This window comes from Engystomops pustulosus, chromosome 2 (genome assembly GCF_040894005.1).
Source record: "Engystomops pustulosus chromosome 2, aEngPut4.maternal, whole genome shotgun sequence".
In the NCBI taxonomy this organism is placed as follows: Eukaryota; Metazoa; Chordata; class Amphibia; order Anura; family Leptodactylidae; genus Engystomops; species Engystomops pustulosus.
Window position 1 is genome coordinate 251,386,385 of NC_092412.1, and position 26,296 is coordinate 251,412,680.

General features: G+C 43.6%; 1 protein-coding gene across 4 annotated transcripts in view; it reads left to right on the plus strand.

The window, feature by feature from the left end:
- Nucleotides 1-26,296, plus strand: part of GJA5 (gap junction protein alpha 5) — a 99,222-nt gene that overhangs the window by 34,228 nt on the left and 38,698 nt on the right. Inside the window, exon 1 of one of the 4 annotated variants that reach the window (XM_072138837.1) lies at nucleotides 11,759-11,815. The exons of the other annotated variants lie outside the window; for them this stretch is intronic. The gene's annotated coding sequence lies outside the window, so the exon portion shown is untranslated. Of the gene's footprint in view, nucleotides 1-11,758; nucleotides 11,816-26,296 lie in introns of those variants that run through there. 4 annotated transcript variants of the gene reach the window in all.

Genomic DNA, 26,296 nt, shown 5'->3' on the forward strand with positions numbered 1-26,296 from the left:
GGACCTAGGGAAAGCTGGGTGCTGCCGTTTATAAAAACATTACACAGAGCTGCCTGAAATGTCCAGACAGGACTAATCAACCTGAGCTGGATCACTCTTACACAGCAGCTGGGGGATGGTGCAGCGATTGATTATTCTGTCTGTCAAGGGCAACAAAGATATTGCATCATTAAGAGGAGAAGTGGCGGAGCAGCCACAAGAGGGACAGAGCCTCATTATCATAATTTTATAATTGTTTTTTTCAGCAAAAGCACTCAATTCAGGGATTAAACAAGATATGTTTCTGAATCAGTGTAGCTACAGCATTTGCAATTTATGTTTGCTTCATAATGTATAAAACCAAATGGTAGATTTCCTTTAACAAATTCTGCTTATTTTGTAAAAAAAAAAAAAAAATCAAGCTAATCTTCCTGTGTTTGGTTAAACAGCTCTGAGAAGGGAGGATTACACTTACAGGAGAGAGAGACCCGTTTTCAATCCTGTAGACAGATTCGCCATAGCAAACATAGAAGTAACATTGTAACTAGAGAGCACTTAGCAATCTGTTTCATTACATACCAAGGAGAATTAGAGGTATATTAGAAAAATGTTCACCCCCCATCTCTCTTTAAAGGGAACCTTTCATGCCTTTTTGGGACACTAAACCACCCACAGGTGGCTCAAATCGAGTCAAAGTTTATTTTTTAAATTTTTTGCACAACCTTCATACAGGTCGATTTGGGACCCTAAACCAAAGGTCTATGCAGACATTTAGTTGGATAGGGATCCCAAATCTATTTACCAGCTCCTATTTAAAGGAAATCTACCATGGATATCTAACATGATACACCAGGGATACTTCCTCCTAGATCCAGGCCCCACGACTGGTAATTTTATTTGTTATATTTGTTATCCATGGCCTCCTTCCTTCTAAAATCAACTTTTTTAAAATTAAGCTAATGATCCAGAAGGGCTCTGGGGGCGTTAACAGAGCCCCTCCACAATACACTGTATACCCCTACCTCTGTGTGCACCTTCGTTGACAGTAATTTCACATAGTGGCAAGGGAGAAGTGCTCCTGAACATTGTAATAGCCTGTGAAGCTACAGCACAGAGGGGCTCTGGTAACACCACCAGGAACCTTAAAGGGGACCTGTCACCGGAGACCTCATTTTCACTAAAGACAGGTTGCAGAAGCCCTTCACACCTGCAGTGCAAAAAAGTCTTACTGCCTTCTCTAAGCATTTGCATTACAATATAATTGTGTGTTATAACTTACCTTGCACCCTGACAAAATCCTGGGGTAGTCACAGGGGTTGGGCTTTGGTTTGGATGCATTTCAAAAAACAACACGTGGCGTGTCTGTGTTACTCACTCCTCAGATCTTAGCCCCACCTTTGTGCTCCTGTACAGCTCCTCCTCCTGCTCCTTCTCAGAGTTCACAGCCTGGTGAGCTGACATCAGTGGGAGAGGGAGGAGCTATACAGGAGTATAAAGATGGAGGCAAGCTGCAGCTCAGACAAGTCACAAGATTTTTTTAAATGCATCCAAACCAAAGCCCAACCCCTGGGACTACACAGAGGATTCTGTGTAAGTTATAACACAAAATTATATTGTAATGCAAATGCTTATAAAATGCAGAGAGGCAGATGTGCACTGCAGGTGTCATGGGCTTTTACAATCTGTCTTTAGTAAAAATGGGGTCCCTGGTGACAGGTTCCCTTTAAAGCTCATCAGCCTAATTTTAAAAATTGATTTTAGAAGGAAGACAATGGATAACAAGTATGAGAAGTGCTGGATCTAAAAGTCACAGTGCTCCTGGTATATCATGATGGATTTTGGTGGTAGGTCAAAAATTAGAGAAAAAATCCACTCAAAATAAAAATTAATGTCAATTTCCACTCACATGAAAAAGAAATGTAAATTGGTAAATAAATTGCAAAAAAATTACAAAATTAAATATTTAAAAAATTCAAAACAAAATAAATATTAAATAAAAATAGATTTTAAAAATCCCTATTTAAATTGGTGATGTCACATGTTGCTAGGATATGTCTTCCCTTTATGATGTGGAGGGGAGGGGGGTTAGACATCTGAAACTGGCACTGACCTGAGATTAAAGGGGACAGTTTTACTGTGTTCAACCAGACGAAAATTGTAAATTTTGCCTCCAAAACATTACCTAAAAATGTTTTAATGGAAAAAATAATATAGATTTATTAAATTCTTATATAATTTTTCTTGACTTCCGACTGGAAAAAATAATACTGCACACAATTATTTTTAAAATTTTTTAAAACAAATAGGCACATTTATTTTCAAGCAATATTGACAGCATTTTGCAGCACTTCCTGTGACACACTTTACTGCTGTGGCGCAGTGTTATCACAGTGATTGGAATGTGTCGTGATATTTTGGGCCTTGTTTCGGGCCTGAAGCCTTTGGTTCCAGTTTGTGATCAGTCAGGGGAATGTTTACAGGCAGATTCACAGGCGAGAGCTTGTCCAAACAGTGGAGGTGCGCTCCTCACTACTGTACACAGAAGCCGGGGAATGTACACACAGGGACAGGACGCAATATGTCAACATATCAGCAAGTGGCACGCAGCCCCCGAGCAGACACACAGCATACAGCACATGCCATAAAGTGTAACCCCGGGCACAGCAAACACCACGAGGAGAGACCCCGAGCACAGCACACACCATAAAGTGATACCCTGGGCACAGCAACCACCACAAGGAGAGACCCCGAGCACAGCGCACACCACGAGGAGAGACCCCGAGCATAGTACACACTATGAAAAGGGACCCCGAGCACAGAGAACACCAAGAGGAGGGACCCTGAGTACAGCGCACACCATGAGTAGGGACTCCAAGCTCAGCACACACCAAGATGAGCGTCCCACACCATAAGGAGGGACTACGAGCACAGCACACACCATAAGGAGGGACTACGAGCACTGCCCATACCAAGAAGAGGGACTCCCAGCTCAGCAAACACCAAGAGGACGGACCCCGAGCACAGCACACACCATGAGGAGAGACTCGGTCCACGTGTTTGGCTCCAGCCTCGTACCCGTCCATTTGTTACACGTGCGTCTCCAGCCTTGTACCCGTCCACTAGTTACACGTGCGTCTACAGCCTCGTACCCGTCCACTAGTTACACGTGCGTCTCCAGCCTTGTACCCGTTCACTAGTTACACGTGCGGCTCCAGCCTCGTACCCTTCCACTTGTTACATGTGCGGCTCCAGCCTCGTACCCGTCCACTAGTTACATGTGCGTCTCCAGCCTCGTACCCGTCCACTTGTTACATGTGCGGCTCCAGCCTCGTACCCTTCCACTTGTTACATGTGCGGCTCCAGCCTCGTGCCCTTCCACTTGTTACATGTGCGGCTCCAGCCTCGTACCCTTCCACTTGTTACATGTGCGGCTCCAGCCTCGTACCGTCCACTTGTTACATGTGCGGCTCCAGCCTCATACCTGTCCACTAGTTACATGTGCGGCTCCAGCCTCGTACCCTTCCACTTGTTACATGTGCGGCTGCAGCCTCGTACCCTTCCACTTGTTACATGTGTGGCTCCAGCCTCGTACCCTTCCACTTGTTACATGTGTGGCTCCAGCCTCATACCCTTCCACTAGTTACATGTGCGGCTCCAGGCTCGTACCCTTCCACTTGTTACATGTGTGGCTCCAGCCTCATACCCTTCCACTAGTTACATGTGCGGCTCCAGGCTCGTACCCTTCCACTTGTTACATGTGTGGCTCCAGCCTCGTACCCTTCCACTTGTTACATGTGCGGCTCCAGCCTCGTACCCTTCCACTTGTTACATGTGCGGCTCCAGCCTCGTACCCGGCCACTTGTTACATGTGCGGCTCCAGCCTCGTACCCGGCCACTTGTTACATGTGCGGCTCCAGCCTCGTACCCGTCCACTTGTTACATGTGCGGCTCCAGCCTCGTACCCTTCCACTTGTTACATGTGCGGCTCCAGCCTCGTACCCTTCCACTTGTTACATGTGCGGCTCCAGCCTCGTACCCTTTCACTTGTTACATGTGCGGCTCCAGCCTCGTACCCTTCCACTTGTTACATGTGCGGCTCCAGCCTCGTACCCTTCCACTTGTTACATGTGTGGCTCCAGCCTCGTACCCGGCCACTAGTTACATGTGCGGCTCCAGCCTCGTACCCTTGCACTTGTTACATGTGTGGCTCCAGCCTCGTACCTTTCCACTTGTTACATGTGCGGCTCCAGCCTCGTACCCTTCCACTTGTTACATGTGCGGCTCCAGCCTCGTACCCTTCCACTTGTTACATGTGCGGCTCCAGCCTCGTACCCTTCCACTTGTTACATGTGTGGCTCCAGCCTCGTACCCGGCCACTAGTTACATGTGCGGCTCCAGCCTCGTACCATTGCACTTGTTACATGTGTGGCTCCAGCCTCATACCTGTCCACTAGTTACATGTGCGGCTCCAGCCTCGTACCCTTCCACTTGTTACATGTGCGGCTGCAGCCTCGTACCCTTGCACTTGTTACATGTGCGGCTCCAGCCTCGTACCCTTCCACTTGTTACATGTGTGGCTCCAGCCTCATACCTGTCCACTAGTTACATGTGCGGCTCCAGCCTCGTACCCTTCCACTTGTTACATGTGCGGCTCCAGCCTCGTACCCTTCCACTTGTTACATGTGCGGCTCCAGCCTCGTACCCTTCCACTTGTTACATGTGTGGCTCCAGCCTCATACCCTTCCACTAGTTACATGTGCGGCTCCAGCCTCGTACCCTTCCACTTGTTACATGTGCGGCTCCAGCCTCGTACCCGTCCACTTGTTACATGTGCGGCTCCAGCCTCGTACCCTTCCACTTGTTACATGTGCGGCTCCAGCCTCGTACCCGGCCACTTGTTACATGTGCGGCTCCAGCCTCGTACCCTTCCACTTGTTACATGTGCGGCTCCAGCCTCGTACCCTTCCACTTGTTACATGTGCGGCTCCAGCTTCGTCCCCATCCACTAGTTACATGTGCGGCTCCAGCCTCGTACCCTTCCACTAGTTACATGTGCGGCTCCAGCCTCGTACCCTTCCACTAGTTACATGTGCGGCTCCAGCCTCGTACCCTCCCACTTGTTACATGTGTGGCTCCAGCCTCGTACCCTTCCACTTGTTACATGTGCGGCTCCAGCCTCGTACCCTTCCACTAGTTACATGTGCGGCTCCAGCCTCGTACCCTTCCACTTGTTACATGTGCGGCTCCAGCCTCGTACCGTCCACTTGTTACATGTGCGGCTCCAGCCTCATACCTGTCCACTAGTTACATGTGCGGCTCCAGCCTCGTACCCTTCCACTTGTTACATGTGCGGCTGCAGCCTCGTACCCTTCCACTTGTTACATGTGTGGCTCCAGCCTCGTACCCTTCCACTTGTTACATGTGTGGCTCCAGCCTCATACCCTTCCACTAGTTACATGTGCGGCTCCAGGCTCGTACCCTTCCACTTGTTACATGTGTGGCTCCAGCCTCGTACCCTTCCATTTGTTACATGTGTGGCTCCAGCCTCATACCCTTCCACTTGTTACATGTGCGGCTCCAGCCTCGTACCCTTCCACTTGTTACATGTGCGGCTCCAGCCTCGTACCCGTCCACTTGTTACATGTGCGGCTCCAGCCTCGTACCCTTCCACTTGTTACATGTGCGGCTCCAGCCTCGTACCCGGCCACTTGTTACATGTGCGGCTCCAGCCTCGTACCCTTCCACTTGTTACATGTGCGGCTCCAGCCTCGTACCCTTCCACTTGTTACATGTGCGGCTCCAGCTTCGTCCCCATCCACTAGTTACATGTGCGGCTCCAGCCTCGTACCCTTCCACTAGTTACATGTGCGGCTCCAGCCTCGTACCCTTCCACTAGTTACATGTGCGGCTCCAGCCTCGTACCCTCCCACTTGTTACATGTGTGGCTCCAGCCTCGTACCCTTCCACTTGTTACATGTGCGGCTCCAGCCTCGTACCCTTCCACTAGTTACATGTGCGGCTCCAGCCTCGTACCCTTCCACTTGTTACATGTGCGGCTCCAGCCTCGTACCGTCCACTTGTTACATGTGCGGCTCCAGCCTCATACCTGTCCACTAGTTACATGTGCGGCTCCAGCCTCGTACCCTTCCACTTGTTACATGTGCGGCTGCAGCCTCGTACCCTTCCACTTGTTACATGTGTGGCTCCAGCCTCGTACCCTTCCACTTGTTACATGTGTGGCTCCAGCCTCATACCCTTCCACTAGTTACATGTGCGGCTCCAGGCTCGTACCCTTCCACTTGTTACATGTGTGGCTCCAGCCTCGTACCCTTCCATTTGTTACATGTGTGGCTCCAGCCTCATACCCTTCCACTTGTTACATGTGCGGCTCCAGCCTCGTACCCTTCCACTTGTTACATGTGCAGCTCCAGCCTCGTACCCGTCCACTTGTTACATGTGCGGCTCCAGCCTCGTACCCTTCCTCTTGTTACATGTGCGGCTCCAGCCTCGTACCCTTCCACTTGTTACATGTGCGGCTCCAGCCTCGTACCCGGCCACTTGTTACATGTGCGGCTCCAGCCTCGTACCCTTCCACTTGTTACATGTGCGGCTCCAGCTTCGTACCCTTCCACTTGTTACATGTGCGGCTCCAGCCTCGTACCATCCACTTGTTACATGTGCGGCTCCAGCCTCGTACCCTTCCACTTGTTACATGTGCGGCTCCAGCCTCGTACCCTTCCACTTGTTACATGTGCGGCTGCAGCCTCGTACCCTTCCACTTGTTACATGTGCGGCTCCAGCCTCGTACCCTTCCACTTGTTACATGTGCGGCTCCAGCCTCGTACCCGGCCACTTGTTACATGTGCGGCTCCAGCCTCGTACCCTTCCACTTGTTACATGTGCGGCTCCGGCCTCGTACCCTTCCACTTGTTACATGTGCATCTCCAGCCTCGTACCCGTCCACTTGTTACATGTGCGGCTCCAGCCTCGTACCCGTCCACCTGTTACATGTGCGGCTCCAGCCTCGTACCCGTCCACTTGTTACATGTGCGGCTCCAGCCTCGTACCCTTCCACTTGTTACATGTGCGGCTCCAGCCTCGTACCCTTCCACTTGTTACATGTGCGGCTCCAGCCTCGTACCCTTCCACTTGTTACATGTGCGGCTCCAGCCTCGTACCCTTCCACTTGTTACATGTGCGGCTCCAGCCTCGTAACTTCCACTTGTTACATGTGCGGCTCCAGCCTCGTACCCGGCCACTTGTTACATGTGCGGCTCCAGCCTCGTACCCTTCCACTTGTTACATGTGCGGCTCCAGCCTCGTACCCTTCCACTTGTTACATGTGCGGCTGCAGCCTCGTACCCTTCCACTAGTTACATGTGCGACTCCAGCCTCGTACCCGTCCACTTGTTACATGTGCGGCTGCAGCCTCGTACCCTTCCACTTGTTACATGTGCGGCTCCAGCCTCGTACCCGGCCACTTGTTACATGTGCGGCTCCAGCCTCGTACCCTTCCACTTGTTACATGTGCGGCTGCAGCCTCGTACCCGTCCACCTGTTACATGTGCGGCTCCAGCCTCGTACCCTTCCACTTGTTACATGTGCGGCTCCAGCCTCGTACCCTTCCACTTGTTACATGTGCGGCTCCAGCCTCGTACCCGTCCACTTGTTACATGTGCGGCTCCAGCCTCGTACCCTTCCACTTGTTACATGTGCGGCTCCAGCCTCGTGCCCTTCCACTTGTTACATGTGCGGCTCCAGCCTCGTACCCTTCCACTTGTTACATGTGCGACTCCAGCCTCGTACCCTTCCACTTGTTACATGTGCGGCTCCAGCCTCGTACCCGGCCACTTGTTACATGTGCGGCTCCAGCCTCGTACCCTTCCACTTGTTACATGTGCGACTCCAGCCTCGTACCCTTCCACTTGTTACATGTGCGGCTCCAGCCTCGTACCCGGCCACTTGTTACATGTGCGGCTCCAGCCTCGTACCCTTCCACTTGTTACATGTGCGGCTCCGGCCTCATACCCTTCCACTTGTTACATGTGCGGCTCCAGCCTCGTGCCCTTCCACTTGTTACATGTGCGGCTGCAGCCTCGTACCCTTCCACTTGTTACATGTGCGGCTCCAGCCTCGTACCCGTCCACTTGTTACATGTGCGGCTCCAGCCTCGTACCCTTCCACTTGTTACATGTGCGGCTCCAGCCTCGTACCCTTCCACTTGTTACATGTACGGCTCCAGCCTCGTGCCCTTCCACTTGTTACATGTGCGGCTGCAGCCTCGTACCCTTCCACTTGTTACATGTGCGGCTCCAGCCTCGTACCCGTCCACTTGTTACATGTGCGGCTGCAGCCTCGTACCCTTCCACTTGTTACATGTGCGGCTCCAGCCTCGTACCCGTCCACTTGTTACATGTGCGGCTCCAGCCTCGTACCCTTCCACTTGTTACATGTGCGGCTCCAGCCTCGTACCCGTCCACTTGTTACATGTGCATCTCCAGCCTCGTACCCTTCCACTTGTTACATGTGCGGCTCCAGCCTCGTACCCTTCCACTTGTTACATGTGCGGCTCCAGCCTCGTACCCGTCCACTTGTTACATGTGCGGCTCCAGCCTCGTACCCGTCCACTTGTTACATGTGCGGCTCCGGCCTCGTACCCGGCCACTTGTTACATGTGCGACTCCAGCCTCGTACCCGTCCACTTGTTACATGTGCGGCTCCAGCCTCGTACCCTTCCACTTGTTACATGTGCGGCTCCGGCCTCGTACCCGGCCACTTGTTACATGTGCGACTCCAGCCTCGTACCCTTCCACTTGTTACATGTGCGGCTCCAGCCTCGTACCCTTCCACTTGTTACATGTGCGGCTCCAGCCTCGTACCCTTCCACTTGTTACATGTGCGGCTCCGGCCTCGTACCCGGCCACTTGTTACATGTGCGACTCCAGCCTCGTACCCTTCCACTTGTTACATGTGCGGCTCCAGCCTCGTACCCTTCCACTTGTTACATGTGCGGCTCCAGCCTCGTACCCTTCCACTTGTTACATGTGCGGCTCCAGCCTCGTACCCTTCCACTTGTTACATGTGCGGCTCCAGCCTCGTACCCGTCCACTTGTTACATGTGCGAGTCCTGCAGTCTGTAGGAGGGTTTATCTTTAGGTTTGTATCATAACATCTGTTAAATCTTGCTCTTTAGTTGGTAAAATTTGTTGGACTTTTCCATCCACCCTACAGCAGAAATGGTGTGAATTGTTTTTTGAAAAAGATTGTGCCTTTATTAAAGCAGTGCGACAATTTAAGGATTTTAACATCTGGATTTTACAGTTCAATAAAGCAGCAAGGGATAACTCAGGGGTGCGGAGCCTTGCAAGGAATGAGATTTAGGCCCCAAAAAAACACAAATTTGCCACTGCACCAAAAAAGCTGTAAAAATTTTAGAAAAGGAAAGACAAAAATGTGATAATTAACTTCTAATTTGACATTTTTCTATCTCTCATATTTATCAAGTATCCATATATCAACTGTTCATGTAGCTATTTATCTATCTATGTATCTCATATCTATTTGTTTCTATTTCATTTCTATCATCACTTATCTACAGTGTCTACCCATCATTTTTCCTTCATATGTTATGTATATATCCCATATCATTACTTATCTATCTATCTCCTATCTATCTATCTATCTATTATCTATCTATCTCATATCTATCTCCTATCTATCTATCTATCTCATATCTATCTCCTATCTATCTATCTATCTATCTATCTCATATCTATCTCCTATCTATCTATCTATCTATCTATCTCATATCTATCTATCTATCTATCTCCTATCTATCTATCTATCTATCTATCTATCTATCTATCTATCTATCTCCTATCTATCTATCTATCTATCTATCTATCTATCTCCTATCTATCTATCTATCTATCTATCTATCTATCTCCTATCTATCTATCTATCTATCTATCTCATATCTATCTCCTATCTATCTATCTATCTATCTATCTATCTATCTCCTATCTATCTCATATCTATCTATCTATCTATCTATCTCCTATCTATCTATCTATCTATCTATCTATCTATCTATCTATCTATCTCCTATCTATCTATCTATCTATCTATCTCATATCTATCTCATATCTATCTATCTATCTATCTATCTATCTCCTATCTATCTATCTATCTCATATCTATCTCCTATCTATCTATCTATCTATCTCATATCTATCTATCTATCTATCTATCTATCTCATATCTATCTCCTATCTATCTATCTATTTATCTATCTATCTATCTCATATCTATCTCCTATCTATCTATCTATCTATCTATCTATCTATCTCCTATCTATCTCATATCTATCTATCTATCTATCTATCTATCTATCTATCTATCTCCTATCTATCTATCTATCTATCTATCTATCTATCTATCTATCTCATATCTATCTCATATCTATCTATCTATCTATCTCATATCTATCTATCTATCTATCTATCTATCTATCTATCTATCTATCTCCTATCTATCTCATATCTATCTATCTATCTCCTATCTATCTATCTCCTATCTATCTATCTCCTATCTATCTATCTCCTATCTATCTATCTATCTATCTATCTTTCTATCTATCTCCTATCTATCTATCTATCTCCTATCTATCTCCTATCTATCTATCTATCTCATATCTATCTCATATCTATATATCTATCTATCTCCTATCTATCTATCTATCTATCTCATATCTATCTCTTATCTATCTATCTATCTATCTATCTTTCTATCTATCTCATATCTATCTATCTATCTATCTATCTCATATCTATCTATCTCATATCTATCATCTAATATCTATTTATCTATCTATCTATCTATCTCCTATCTGTCTATCTATCTATCTCATATCTATCTATCTTCTATCTATCTATCTATCTATCTATCTATCTATCTATCTATCTCATATCTATCTATCTATCTATCTATCTATCTATCTATCTATCTCCTATCTATCTCATATCTATCTATCTATCTATCTATCTCCTATCTATCTATCTATCTATCTCCTATCTATCTATCTATCTATCTCATATCTATCTCCTATCTATCTATCTATCTCATATCTATCTCATATCTATCTATCTATCTCCTATCTATCTATCTCATATCTATCTATCTCATATCTATCTCCTATCTATCTATCTATATATCTCCTATCTCCTATCTATCTCCTATCTATCTATCTATCTATCTATCTATCTATCTATCTATCTATCTCATATCTATCTATCTATCTATCTATCTATCTATCTATCTATCTTTCTATCTATCTCATATCTATCTATCTATCTATCTATCTCATATCTATCTATCTCATATCTATCATCTAATATCTATTTATCTATCTATCTATCTATCTATCTCCTATCTGTCTATCTATCTCATATCTATCTATCTATCTATCTATCTATCTATCTATCTCATATCTATCTATCTCCTATCTATCTATCTATCTATCTATCTATCTATCTATCTCCTATCTATCTATCTATCTCCTATCTATCTCCTATCTATCTATCTATCTATCTCCTATCTATCTATCTATCTATCTATCTCCTATCTATCTCATATCTATCTATCTATCTATCTATCTATCTATCTCCTATCTATCTATCCCATTTGTATGTATTTTACATATCCCCTCCCTCTCCCCGTCCTCTATCACTATGTGCCGGCCCATGTTTGCTTTATTTAAGTTGGTCTTTTCTTGCATCCACTAACATAATCCTCCTGTGGATCTGGTGGTTCCTTCCTCTCTTACATAATCCTTGAGGCAAGCGTCCAGATTTTATATTTCCTTGCACTTGTTGATTTTCTTCCTTCTCTGCTGCAGTTTGGGTTGTGGCGATTTCATCTTTATTTTTCCCTTTAAGTAATTTTTCGATTTTTTTTTTAAATTATTATTATTATTGTTTTACCTTTCTCTCTCCCTGTCCTGTTATTATCTGTTTTTATGGCTCAATCAAGGTTATTGCCTGTTTTAATTTATTAGATTTTATTGTATTCCGTTTTCTTATCTGCTTTTAGTTGCTACTTTTTATCTCCATAGCGTAACTTTATGATGTTGTCATTTTTGTTGTACTTTTGATAATTCTCTGTTTTTTGGGGGGGTTTGCATGAATCCCCCTCCTAGCGGTTGATTTTATCTCTTAATGTAAGTCGATCAATTGTTGGTTATTATTTGCATAGATGATGCGGCTTCTGTGCCGATTCCACGTGTTCTAGAATTTTCTAAACACTTCTTATAGAGATTTTTAGATTTTTAGAGTTTGGAAATTGGGAACATTTAAATATTGTTTCATTACAGGCAGTCCCCGGGTTATACACAAGATCGGTTCTGTAGGTTTGTTCTTAAGTTGAGTTTGTATGTAAGTCGGAACTGTATATTTTATAATTGTAACCCTAGGCAAAAAATTTTTTTTGGTCTCTGTGACAATTGGATTTTAAAAATGTTGGATTGTCATAAGAACCAGGATTATCAATAAAGCCTCATTACAGACGCCTGTGATAACTGTTACATCTGATTATTATAGCCTAAGGATAAAGTACAGTAATTACCAATATCCAGAGGTCCGTTTGTAACTAGGGGTCGTCTGTAAGTCGGGTGTTCTTAAGTAGGGGACCGCCTGTATAGTTTCCCAAATTATCAAATAGAACATTTAATGTTGCCATAAAAACAAAGCCCTCGGAGAGATGGAAAACAGTTAAAATTGTAATATCTGCGTCCTTAAAGGAGTTGTCCCACCATCCTAACTTACCCCCACCTTGGGGATAGAGGGTTCGTTAGAAATGAATAGTGCAGCGGGACAACAGAGTAAAACTCAAGCCAGTATATAGTGAGTGCCCCCTAGAGGTGGAATAAATTATGCTTGTATGGATTCTGTTAAGGTTGGTGCAACTACCCAACCAGTAGGGGGAGCTCACCGCACAGTGACCTTACAGATCCCATTGACTTTGATACTAGTTGTGTAACTCCATGCAGTGAGCGCCCTCTAGTGGTGACCAATTCCATACAAATTTCTATGACTAGTTAAATCAGATCAAGGTGTAAGAGGCATCTGCACAGAAATAATGTAACAATGATTTAGAATTCTGTGCAGAAATCATCAGTAAAGCTGACAAGACACAAAGTATCTTGCGTTTGATTGTATTTTTTTTGTTTTATTAAATCCCCTGTGACGTCCGTGCACTGCTGACCTCGGCATGACTCCGCATCTAACTCTATTACATAGTGCGTTCAGTGTGGGGGTCACCCAGCAAGTACTCAGCTTTACATGTGATCTGTGCAGCAGTGTCCTGAATGCAGCTCTGGCTGTGAACAGAGTAGAATCATCTGCACAGATCTGGACTGTTGTGCCTTAAACTAAGTTTTAAAAAACTTTTCACATGTTTTTTGTTTGAGATGGTGGATAGGTGAACGATTCCAGGGAAAGGCCGTAGCACTTCCATCTGTGTGTAAAGAAATCAGACCCGCCCACAATGCACTTGATGGCTGATTTGCATATCCAGATAAAGATCATTATCTCCGGATTGCTACATCAGTTTGTGGCCATAGAAGAGTCTCCAATGGAGGTGGCTGCAATACTGCCCTCTACAGTTTGATATTAGTTACCATCCCCTGTATATGAAGGAACCGGCTCTATGGAGACTGATAGGTCAGCACTGAGATGCCTCTATCTCCCAATGGGGTCCCAACTTCCATCCACTGTGACCCCAGAAAATCAAAAGAATATTTGTCCGTGATAACAGAGGCTTCACCTGATATGTACTGCAGCCAAATATACAGGATAGGAGTAGTAGTACTGTGCTGTGCCCATATATACAGGATAGGAGTAGTAGTACTGTGCTGTGCCCATATATACAGGATAGGAGTAGTAGTACTGTGCTGTGCCCATATATACAGGATAGGGGTAGTAGTACTGTGCTGTGCCCATATATACAGGATAGGAGTAGTAGTACTGTGCTGTGACCATATATACAGGATAGGAGTAGTAGTACTGTTCCCATATATACAGGATAGGAGTAGTAGTACTATACTGTGCCCATATATACAGGATAGGAGTAGTACTACTGTGCCCATATATACAGGATAGGAGTAGTAGTACTGTGCTGTGCCCATATATACAGGATAGGGGTAGTAGTACTGTGCTGTGCCCATATATACAGGATAGGAGTAGTAGTACTGTGCTGTGCCCATATATACAGGATAGGGGTAGTAGTACTGTGCTGTGCTCATATATACAGGATAGGAGTAGTAGTACTGTGCTGTGTCTATATACACAGGATAGGAGTAGTAGTACTGTGCTGTGCCCATATATACAGGATAGGAGTAGTAGTACTGTGCTGTGCCCATATATACTGGATAGGAGTAGTAGTACTGTGCTGTGCCCATATATACAGGATAGGAGTAGTAGTACTGTGCTGTGCTCATATATACAGGATAGGAGTAGTAGTACTGTGCTGTGCACATATATACAGGATAGGAGTAGTAGTACTGTGCTGTGCCCATATATACAGGATAGGAGTAGTAGTACTGTGCTGTGCCCATATATACAGGATAGGAGTAGTAGTACTGTGCTGTGCCCATATATACAGGATAGGAGTAGTAGTACTGTGCTGTGCCCATATATACAGGATAGGAGTAGTAGTACTGTGCTGTGCTCATATATACAGGATAGGAGTAGTAGTACTGTGCTGTGGCCATATATACAGGATAGGAGTAGTAGTACTGTGCTGTGCTCATATATACAGGATAGGAGTAGTAGTACTGTGCTGTGCCCATATATACAGGATAGGAGTAGTAGTACTGTGCTTTGTCTATATATACAGGATAGGAGTAGTAGTACTGTGCTTTGTCTATATATACAGGATAGGGGTAGTAGTACTGTGATGTGCCCATATATACAGGATAGCAGTAGTAGTACTGTGCTGTGCCCATATATACAGGATAGGAGTAGTAGTACTGTGCTGTGCCCATATATACAGGATAGGGGTAGTAGTACTGTGCTGTGCTCATATACACAGGATAGGAGTAGTAGTACTGTGCTGTGCCCATATATACAGGATAGGAGTAGTAGTACTGTGCTGTGCCCATATATACAGGATAGGGGTAGTAGTAATGTGCTGTGCTCATATATACAGGATAGGAGTAGTAGTACTGTGCTGTGTCTATATATACAGGATAGGAGTAGTAGTACTGTGCTGTGCTCATATATACAGGATAGGAGTAGTAGTACTGTGCTGTGCCCATATATACAGGATAGGAGTAGTAGTACTGTGCTGTGCCCATATATACAGGATAGGAGTAGTAGTACTGTGCTGTGCTCATATATACAGGATAGGAGTAGTAGTACTGTGCTGTGCTCATATATACAGGATAGGAGTAGTAGTACTGTGCTGTGCCCATATATACAGGATAGGAGTAGTAGTACTGTGCTGTGTCTATATATACAGGATAGGAGTAGTAGTACTGTGCTGTGCCCATATATACAGGATAGGAGTAGTAGTACTGTGCTGTGCCCATATATACAGGATAGGAGTAGTAGTACTGTGCTGTGCCCATATATACTGGATAGGAGTAGTAGTACTGTGCTGTGCTCATATATACAGGATAGGAGTAGTAGTACTGTGCTGTGCTCATATATACAGGATAGGAGTAGTAGTACTGTGCTGTGCCCATATATACAGGATAGGAGTAGTAGTACTGCGCTGTGCCCATATATACAGGATAGGAGTAGTAGTACTGTGCTGTGCCCATATATACTGGATAGGAGTAGTAGTACTGTGCTGTGCTCATATATACAGGATAGGAGTAGTAGTACTGTGCTGTGCCCATATATACTGGATAGGAGTAGTAGTACTGTGCTGTGCCCATATATACTGGATAGGAGTAGTAGTACTGTGCTGTGTCTATATATACAGGATAGGAGTAGTAGTACTGTGCTGTGCCCATATATACAGGATAGGAGTAGTAGTACTGTGCTGTGCCCATATATACAGGATAGGAGTAGTAGTACTGTGCTGTGCCCATATATACAGGATAGGAGTAGTACTACTGTGCCCATATATACAGGATCGGAGTAGTACTACTGTGCCCATATATACAGGATCGGAGTAGTAGTACTGTGCTGTGCCCATATATACAGGATAGGAGTAGTAGTACTGTGCTGTGTCCATATATACAGGATAGGAGTAGTAGTACTGTGCTGTGCCCATATATACAGGATAGGAGTAGTAGTACTGTGCTGTGCCCATATATACTGGATAGGAGTAGTAGTACTGTGCTGTGCTCATATATACAGGATAGGAGTAGTAGTACTGTGCTGTGCCCATATATACTGGATAGGAGTAGTAGTACTGTGCTGTGCTCATATATACAGGATAGGAGTAGTAGTACTGTGCTGTGCCCATATATACAGGATAGGAGTAGTAGTACTGTGCTGTGACCATATATACAGGATAGGAGTAGTAGTACTGTGCTGTGCCCATATATACAGGATAGGAGTAGTAGTACTGTGCTGTGCTCATATATACTGGATAGGAGTAGTAGTACTCTGCTGTGCCCATATATACAGGATAGGAGTAGTAGTACTGTGCCCATATATATAGGATAGGAGTAGTAGTACTGTGCTGTGTCCATATATACAGGATAGGAGTAGTAGTACTGTGCTGTGTCCATATATACAGGATAGGAGTAGTAGTAATGTGCTGTGTCCATATATACAGGATAGGAGTAGTAGTGATGTGCTGTGCCCATATACACAGGATAGGAGCAGTAGTACTGTGCTGTGCTCATATATACAGGATAGGAGTAGTAGTACTGTGCTGTGCTCATATATACAGGATAGGAGTAGTAGTACTGTGCTGTGCCCATATATACAGGATAGGAGTAGTAATACTGTGCTGTGCCCATATATACAGGATAGGAGTAGTAGTACTGTGCTGTGCCCATATATACAGGGAAGGAGTAATAGTACTGACTGTGCTCATATATACAGGATAGGAGTAGTAGTACTGTGCTGTGCCCATATATACAGGATAGGAGTAGTAGTACTGTGCTGTGTCCTTATATACAGGATAGGAGTAGTAGTACTGTGCTTTGTCTATATATACAGGATAGGAGTAGTAGTACTGTGCTTTGTCTATATATACAGGATAGGGGTAGTAGTACTGTGCTATGCCCATATACACAGGATAGGAGCAGTAGTACTGTGCTGTGCTCATATATACAGGATAGGAGTAGTAGTACGGTGCTGTGCACATATATACAGGATAGGAGTAGTAGTACTGTGCTGTGTCCTTATATACAGGATAGGAGTAGTAGTACTGTGCTGTGCCCATATATACAGGATAGGAGTAGTAGTACTGTGCTGTGCCCATATATACAGGATAGGAGTAGTAGTACTGTGCTGTGCTCATATATACAGGATAGGAGTAGTAGTACTGTGCTGTGCTCATATATACAGGATAGGAGTAGTAGTACTGTGCTGTGCCCATATATACAGGATAGGAGTAGTAGTACTGTGCTGTGTCTATATATACAGGATAGGAGTAGTAGTACTGTGCTGTGCCCATATATACAGGATAGGAGTAGTAGTACTGTGCTGTGCCCATATATACAGGATAGGAGTAGTAGTACTGTGCTGTGCCCATATATACTGGATAGGAGTAGTAGTACTGTGCTGTGCTCATATATACAGGATAGGAGTAGTAGTACTGTGCTGTGCTCATATATACAGGATAGGAGTAGTAGTACTGTGCTGTGCCCATATATACAGGATAGGAGTAGTAGTACTGCGCTGTGCCCATATATACAGGATAGGAGTAGTAGTACTGTGCTGTGCCCATATATACTGGATAGGAGTAGTAGTACTGTGCTGTGCTCATATATACAGGATAGGAGTAGTAGTACTGTGCTGTGCCCATATATACTGGATAGGAGTAGTAGTACTGTGCTGTGCCCATATATACTGGATAGGAGTAGTAGTACTGTGCTGTGTCTATATATACAGGATAGGAGTAGTAGTACTGTGCTGTGCCCATATATACAGGATAGGAGTAGTAGTACTGTGCTGTGCCCATATATACAGGATAGGAGTAGTACTACTGTGCCCATATATACAGGATCGGAGTAGTAGTACTGTGCTGTGCCCATATATACAGGATAGGAGTAGTAGTACTGTGCTGTGTCCATATATACAGGATAGGAGTAGTAGTACTGTGCTGTGCCCATATATACAGGATAGGAGTAGTAGTACTGTGCTGTGCCCATATATACTGGATAGGAGTAGTAGTACTGTGCTGTGCTCATATATACAGGATAGGAGTAGTAGTACTGTGCTGTGCCCATATATACTGGATAGGAGTAGTAGTACTGTGCTGTGCTCATATATACAGGATAGGAGTAGTAGTACTGTGCTGTGCCCATATATACAGGATAGGAGTAGTAGTACTGTGCTGTGACCATATATACAGGATAGGAGTAGTAGTACTGTGCTGTGCCCATATATACAGGATAGGAGTAGTAGTACTGTGCTGTGCTCATATATACTGGATAGGAGTAGTAGTACTCTGCTGTGCCCATATATACAGGATAGGAGTAGTAGTACTGTGCCCATATATATAGGATAGGAGTAGTAGTACTGTGCTGTGTCCATATATACAGGATAGGAGTAGTAGTACTGTGCTGTGTCCATATATACAGGATAGGAGTAGTAGTAATGTGCTGTGTCCATATATACAGGATAGGAGTAGTAGTGATGTGCTGTGCCCATATACACAGGATAGGAGCAGTAGTACTGTGCTGTGCTCATATATACAGGATAGGAGTAGTAGTACTGTGCTGTGCTCATATATACAGGATAGGAGTAGTAGTGATGTGCTGTGCCCATATACACAGGATAGGAGCAGTAGTACTGTGCTGTGCCCATATATACAGGATAGCAGTAGTAGTACTGTGCTGTGCCCATATATACAGGGAAGGAGTAATAGTACTGACTGTGCTCATATATACAGGATAGGAGTAGTAGTACTGTGCTGTGCCCATATATACAGGATAGGAGTAGTAGTACTGTGCTGTGTCCTTATATACAGGATAGGAGTAGTAGTACTGTGCTTTGTCTATATATACAGGATAGGAGTAGTAGTACTGTGCTTTGTCTATATATACAGGATAGGGGTAGTAGTACTGTGCTATGCCCATATACACAGGATAGGAGCAGTAGTACTGTGCTGTGCTCATATATACAGGATAGGAGTAGTAGTACGGTGCTGTGCACATATATACAGGATAGGAGTAGTAGTACTGTGCTGTGTCCTTATATACAGGATAGGAGTAGTAGTACTGTGCTTTGTCTATATATACAGGATAGGAGTAGTAGTACTGTGCTTTGTCTATATATACAGGATAGGGGTAGTAGTACTGTGATGTGCCCATATATACAGGATAGCAGTAGTAGTACTGTGCTGTGCCCATATATACAGGATAGGAGTAGTAGTACTGTGCTGTGCCCATATATACAGGATAGGAGTAGTAGTACTGTGCTGTGCCCATATATACAGGATAGGAGTAGTAGTACTGTGCTGTGCTCATATATACAAGATAGGAGTAGTAGTACTGTCATGTGTCCATATATACAGGATAGGAGTAGTAGTACTGTGCTGTGCTTATATATACAGGATAGGAGTAGTAGTACTGTGCTGTGCTTATATATACAGGATAGGAGTAGTAGTACTGTGCTGTGTCCATATATACAGGATAGATATTTGCACTGATGATAGAAGAGGGGCTGCTTGGTGTAGTTACACAAATATACCCAAAAAGAAATAAGAGAACCAGTAGAATATATGGTAGAGCTGCTGTAGTGATGAGTGTCCTCCCTGTGCAGACCGTGTGCTGGGGGGAGATAAGTCTATGGAAACTATTTCCTCTATGGATAAGTTACAGAAAACACACATCAGCCTTTAATTTATATTATAATATAATTTATATTTTCACACTTGTTCTCCGAGAAACAAATTTGCTGGTTCTCCTGCCCGGTGTGAGGTTCCTGGTTATGTGCAATGTCTGCGCTCGCTGGGAGTCCGTTTCAGTGTGACAGGCGGAACGCCGGGGGATTTAGAGCTGAAGTCACCATGTTTCACTGTAACAAATTTCACTGACTTAATAAATTAAACAACATAATTGGTGCTGCTTTTCCTCCAGAGCTGCGCTCTACTAGCCGGTGCTTAGAAATGTCTTAAAGGGGAAGTGATTTCGGAGGACTCTATGCTCAGGCTCTGTTTCCGGGTTAGAGGGTTCGACAATTTTTGTTTATTAAAAAAGTCCCTTGAAATAAGAGGATTGTCCACAGATCAGTGGGAAAAATCCAGAAGTCTTCAATCCCCCTACAGCTCCTCCACAGGAGAAACCAAGTATTACAAGAAAGCAATTGGTAAGGGTTTTTACAGCTTTCACTGTGCGCTCCGAATGACGCCCCCCTTCCTTTGTAATTTGGGTTGGTTTGGTCGCGTAGATACCAAAGTTATATAGGTTTTATTATGTTTTAGTAAATGTAAAAAATTTGTACAAAAAAATTCTCCAGTCTCCCATATTCTGAGGCCAATCACTTTTTCATACTTTGGTGTATGGACCTGGGTAAGGTGTCATTTTTGTGGGACATTATGATGTTTTCATCACTTCCATTTTGGGGACGGTACAACATTTTGATCACTTGTTGTTACATTTTTTGTGCAGCAAAATTGTAAAAAAAAATTGGTGCATTCGACATTTGGATTCTCCATCACAGGATTCACCACTGGGAATAATCGTCTTTATATTTTCATAGACCGGACATTTTGGGATGTGACGATACCTAACATGTCTATGGTTTTATTTGTTTGTTTTCCTTTCAAAGGAAAGGGGGTGATTCGAACTGTTAAGTGTTAATAAAAATATTTTTGTTTTCATTTAAAAAAAAAAAATACTGTATTTTTAGACCCCCTAGGGTTCAAGTACCCCAAGGGGTCTAAAGATACAGTAAACAAACTACTTTTTTTTAACCCCTTGACGCTCTGCGCCGTAGCTCTACGGGCAGAGGTACAGGGAATGTATGAAGAGGGCTCACGGGCTGAGTCCTCTTCATACAGAGGTGGGGGTTATTGCATATTGCAGCAAACCCCCACCGTTAATAGCCGCAGTCGGTGCTTGCACCGATCACAGCTACCAACCCTTTCATTGCTGCCGGCAAATCCGCCGGCGGCATTTAAAAGACGGCGGCGCGCGGGCGGGCGCCGCCATCTTTATTACGATTGCTGCGCCCCCAAATGTCATCAGGGGGCAGCGATCGGTTGCCATGGTAGCCTCGGGTCTTCGTTTGACCCGAAGCTATCTGGCTTCTACAGATTCGTTACAATGAGCCAGTGGCTCATTGTTACGAATCACATGCGAAAATGCCATATATTGCAGTACAGAAGTATTGCAGTATTTGGTAGGAGCGATCTGACCATCTAGGGTTAATGTACCCTAGATGGTCTAAAAAAATTGTGAAAAAAAAAGAAAAAAAAAAGTTTAAAAAATAAAAAAAATTAATAAAATATTAAAAATTCAAATCACCCCCCTTTCCCTAGAACGGATATAAAACATAACAAACAGTAAAAATCACAGACACATTAGGTATTGCGGCGGTGACCTCCGAGGCGGGAAATGGCGCCCAAATGTCCGAAATGCGACTTTTACACCTTTTTACATAAAATGGAATAAAAAATCTCCGTGCGCCAAAGTATGAAAAAGTTATTAGCGTCAGAAGATGGCAAAAACATTTTTTTCTTTTTTGTACACATTCGTTTAATTTTTGAAAATGTATTAAAACGCAATAAAACCTATATAAATTTGGTATCACCGCGATCGCACCGAACCAAAGAATAAAGCTGAGGTGTTATTTTGAGTGCACAGTCAAAGTCGTAAAAACTGAGCCCACAAGAACGTGACGCACATGCAGGGTTTTTTTTCATTTTTCCACATTTGGAATTTTTTTCCAGCTTCGCAGTACATGGCATGCTAAAATAAATAACATCACGGGGAAGTAAAATTTGTTACGCACAAAAAAAGCCCTAACACACCGCTCTGTACACGGAAAAATGAAAAAGTTATGGATTTTTGAAGGTGGAGAGCGAGAATTGAGCCGAAAAACCCTGCGTCCTTAAGGGGTTAAATAAAAATCTGATTGATCTTAATTAACATGTGTCCGGGTGTAGCAAGGGGTTATTATTCCATGCAACACACTGGGAAGCCAGAAAAAAATTCCAAACTGATAAAAAAATGTATTTGCTTAATTTCATTTTGGGTTCTGTTTGTACGGATTTCCTAGTATTTTTTGCTACAGTAAATGAGTTCAAATCTTTTGTACTTATCTTATGTTTATTTTTATTTCTCTTTTATTTCTCTATTTTTATTTCTCTTTTATTTCTCTATTTTTATTTCTCTTTTATTTCTCTATTTTTATTTCTCTTTTATTTCTCTATATTTTTTATTTATTTTTTTAGGCCCCCTTAGGGTACTTGAACCCTAGGAGGTCTGATCGCTAATACAATCAACAGCAAGACTACCGTATTGCTGCATTCTGTGAATTCCCTGTATCTGAATTAGACTCTGCCTCCTTCGGGAACTAATTCAGATGGCTCTATGACAAGTCTATGAGACATTGAGAGTCTTGTAGACAAGGGAGGGTTGTGACATGATGTACTAAGCAGTCACGTGCCGTTAAGGGGTTAATGACAAATATTGTTTTCATAATTTTTTTTTAGAATATATTATTTATAACTTTTTATCAACACGTACAAAGAGCAGTCATTTTTCTACCCACCCATCAGTGTATAAGTATGAAAAGCTTGTTTTTTCCTGGATAGGTTGTAGTTTTAATGGCAGTGGTCAGGACATTTACATAACTCATGGATTCAATTTTATTAACTCTTTCTGGAGGGGGTGAAAACAAAAACAACAATTCTGCCATAGAGTTTTTACATTAAAGGAAATCTACCATTTGATTTCATCTATTATCAACCAAACATACCTTGAGAATGCTGTAGCTACACTGATGCAGAAACATATCTTGTTTGATCCCTAAACCGATTGGTTTTGCTGGAAAAAAAAACAATTATAACATTCAAGCTAGGTTGCATTCAGCCTGCCACATTACACTGCGCTTCCTGAACTGTCAAGACAGGACTAATCAACCTGAGCTGGATTACACAGCATCTGGGGGATGGTGCAGCGATTGATAACTTCTGCCTGTCAGGCACAACACAGTGATTACATCATTCTCTGGTGCAGTACATAACTAATGTAAGAGGAGAAGCACCGAGCCCCGGAACAGAAGCGACAGAGCCTCATTATTATAATTTTATAATTGTTTTTTTAAGCAAAACCACTCAATTCAGGGATTAAACAAGATATGTTTCTGCATCAGTGTAGCTACAGCATTCTCAAGGTATGTTTGGTTCATAATGCATGAAAACAAATGGTAGATTTCCTTTAAAGGGGTTTTCCCACCAATAAAAATTAGGCACTATCCACAGCATGGGACATAACTTGCATAGCGGTGGGGAACTCGGGGATGACTGTGAGTTAAACAGTTCAGGATCCTAAACCCCCGCTGTATAAATACAGGCAGCTATAAAGTATAAAGCCGTATATAAATGAGATGAAAGTTTGTATAAAGTCACTTTTGCCTGAGATGATTTACTATTAGATGTTGGGCGATGAGTGTCACTAAAGTTGCCCCCTATTTTGGTCTCTCAAACTTTTGTTGATTGTATAGATGAGAATTTCAGCACGCCTTTGTAGAAAGAGAAAGAGTAGATTCTCATCTTTACAATGACACCAGAACCAGGTTTTAGCTGAGATAAAGTCTAAGATAAAGGCATGTGAAGTGAGTCATCTCAGGCAAAATACGACTCTTCTCTGCTCATTTTAACGTGACTTTTGGGAAGATTTTTTTTATAGGTACATGGGTGAGATTTTAAATAAAAGAGGGAATTTTAGAAGGGAGTTACCTGAGGGGGCTGGTAGTTGAATAGGGTAAAAGCTGGTGACAGGTTCCCTATAAACATAACACAACCAAGTAGCTGTTCCTCCTGCCACTGGATACGCAGGATAACACAGCAGCCGAGGCCCCTTAGTGACTGCCATAAAAAGGCAAATTTGAGGCAATAAGGGGTTGATAAATATGTCCTAAAATGGCAACAACATCTGAAAGAGTCTCAGACAGCTACAAACACCAAAAAGAATTCTGACTACACGGGATTTAAAGTGTATCATGAACCACCACCAAACGGGGGGCAGTGAAACCCCTCAAACAGTGAGGCCAATCTACTAACATTGTCTTGTAAGCAAGACCCCCCCCCCCCCCCCCAGGGGTTAGGGTTCTCTGCGGTGGATTCGGGTCCGGCCGGGATTCATTAAGGTAGTTCCTACGACGTCCACCAGGTGGCGCTGCTGCGCTGAAGAGCATCGGAACGCGCTCAAGTTCACCGGCCTATTCCTAGTGAAGGTAAGTGCAAGCTCCACAACACTTTTTTTTTTTAAATGCAGCGGTTTTTCCGAATACGTCGGGTTTTCGTTCGGCCACGCCCCCCGATTTCCGTTGCGCGCATGCCAGCGCCGACCCGCCACAATCCGATCGCCTGCAATACAGGGAAAATCGTCGCAAATCGGAAATATTCGGGTAACACGACGGGAAAACGTGCTACAAGCGCTTAAAGTGTCAGGATTAAGCTGAGCCATATATATTTGTGTTACAGGAACCTGTCTGATTAGCATTAATAACTGTGATAAATGTGTCCTCCCCCTATGTAGAAATCTGTGTGGTACCGTCCATTATGCGATGGGTGACACACAGATCAGTAAAGACTCCGGAATATAACAGTCTGTGGAGATCCAGGGTCACTACACAGTTATAATGGAGGTAGTGAAGCTCGGCTCTATGGGAATGGAACATGCAAATCAGTTTCGATACATTTGTATACATGATGTGAAGGGCTCTTAAAGGACATTTACCACCAAGATGAAGGATTGTAAACCAAGCACACTGACATACTGGTGTGTGACCCCTCTGACAGGATCCACTTTTCTTTTAGCTTCTTAGGACCTTTGTTTTTACGAAAAAAAAAAGGTTTTATTAATTATGCAGAAAAGCCTCCGGGCTTAATAGATGCAAATGGAGCCTGGAGCCCATTAGGTTCATTTGCATAATTTTTCACATCTATTTTCATAAAAACAAAGGTATAAAAAGCTAAAAGAAGAGCAGATCCTGACAGAATGAGCACACACCAGCAGGTAAGTGCTGGGTTTACAATCCTTCATCCTGGTGGTAGATTTCCTCTAAGCACTGCGTTACCTCCTCCTCCTCCTGCAAAGCATGGAAATGCGAGTGTGGAAACATGAGTGCAACTCAGCACCCGCACAGCACAACAAGTGCAGCTCTTCCCTTATAATATGAATGTATGTCGCTGTGTAACTCCGAGGGCCATGACAGGGCGAGGTATCAGAGACTCACAGCAGCGCGACAGGGACCAGTGACAAGTGCTGACAATTATAAGTGGATTAGCTGAGGAATGTGCGCGGCACTAGAGATGTCAGGATCCGCTCCGCGTGAGGGAAAGTGTTAAATAAGACAAGCGAGCGCTGCACAAACCCAAGACTGACGAAACATTAACATAGTATAATAATCATAGAAATCTGAGCACATACATGACATAACTTATCCTGTAAATCTTTTATTTTATATAAAAATGAAAAACATAACAAAAATAAACATAAATGAAGCCATAACTTCTGGCAAAATAATTACAACAAATATAATCGAAAATAAACTTACAAAACCTCCTGGCCCAGCCACACACACTCACCACATACTCAGCATGAGAACAACCAAAACCCTCACACAGTCCCACCACCTAATTTTTTTTTTTTAATAATTTTTTTTTTTTTTTTTTATATATATATATAAATTTTTTTTTTTTTTTTTTTTTTTTTTCCCATAAATAACTAAAGAATACACAGCAAAAAAAAGACATAAAACAGGAAATAAAAACTTTAAATATAACTAACTAAATCCCACGCCCATCACCCTCCCCCCAGACACTGGTCTAACGTCCAAAGTTTGCGCTATATAGTCCAGACCAGTGCCCAGGATCGTATAGTCCAAATCCCGTCCACCCCCCTCCCAACCTAACACCCTAACACCAACACCCCAAAACCAACCAGCCTATATACACA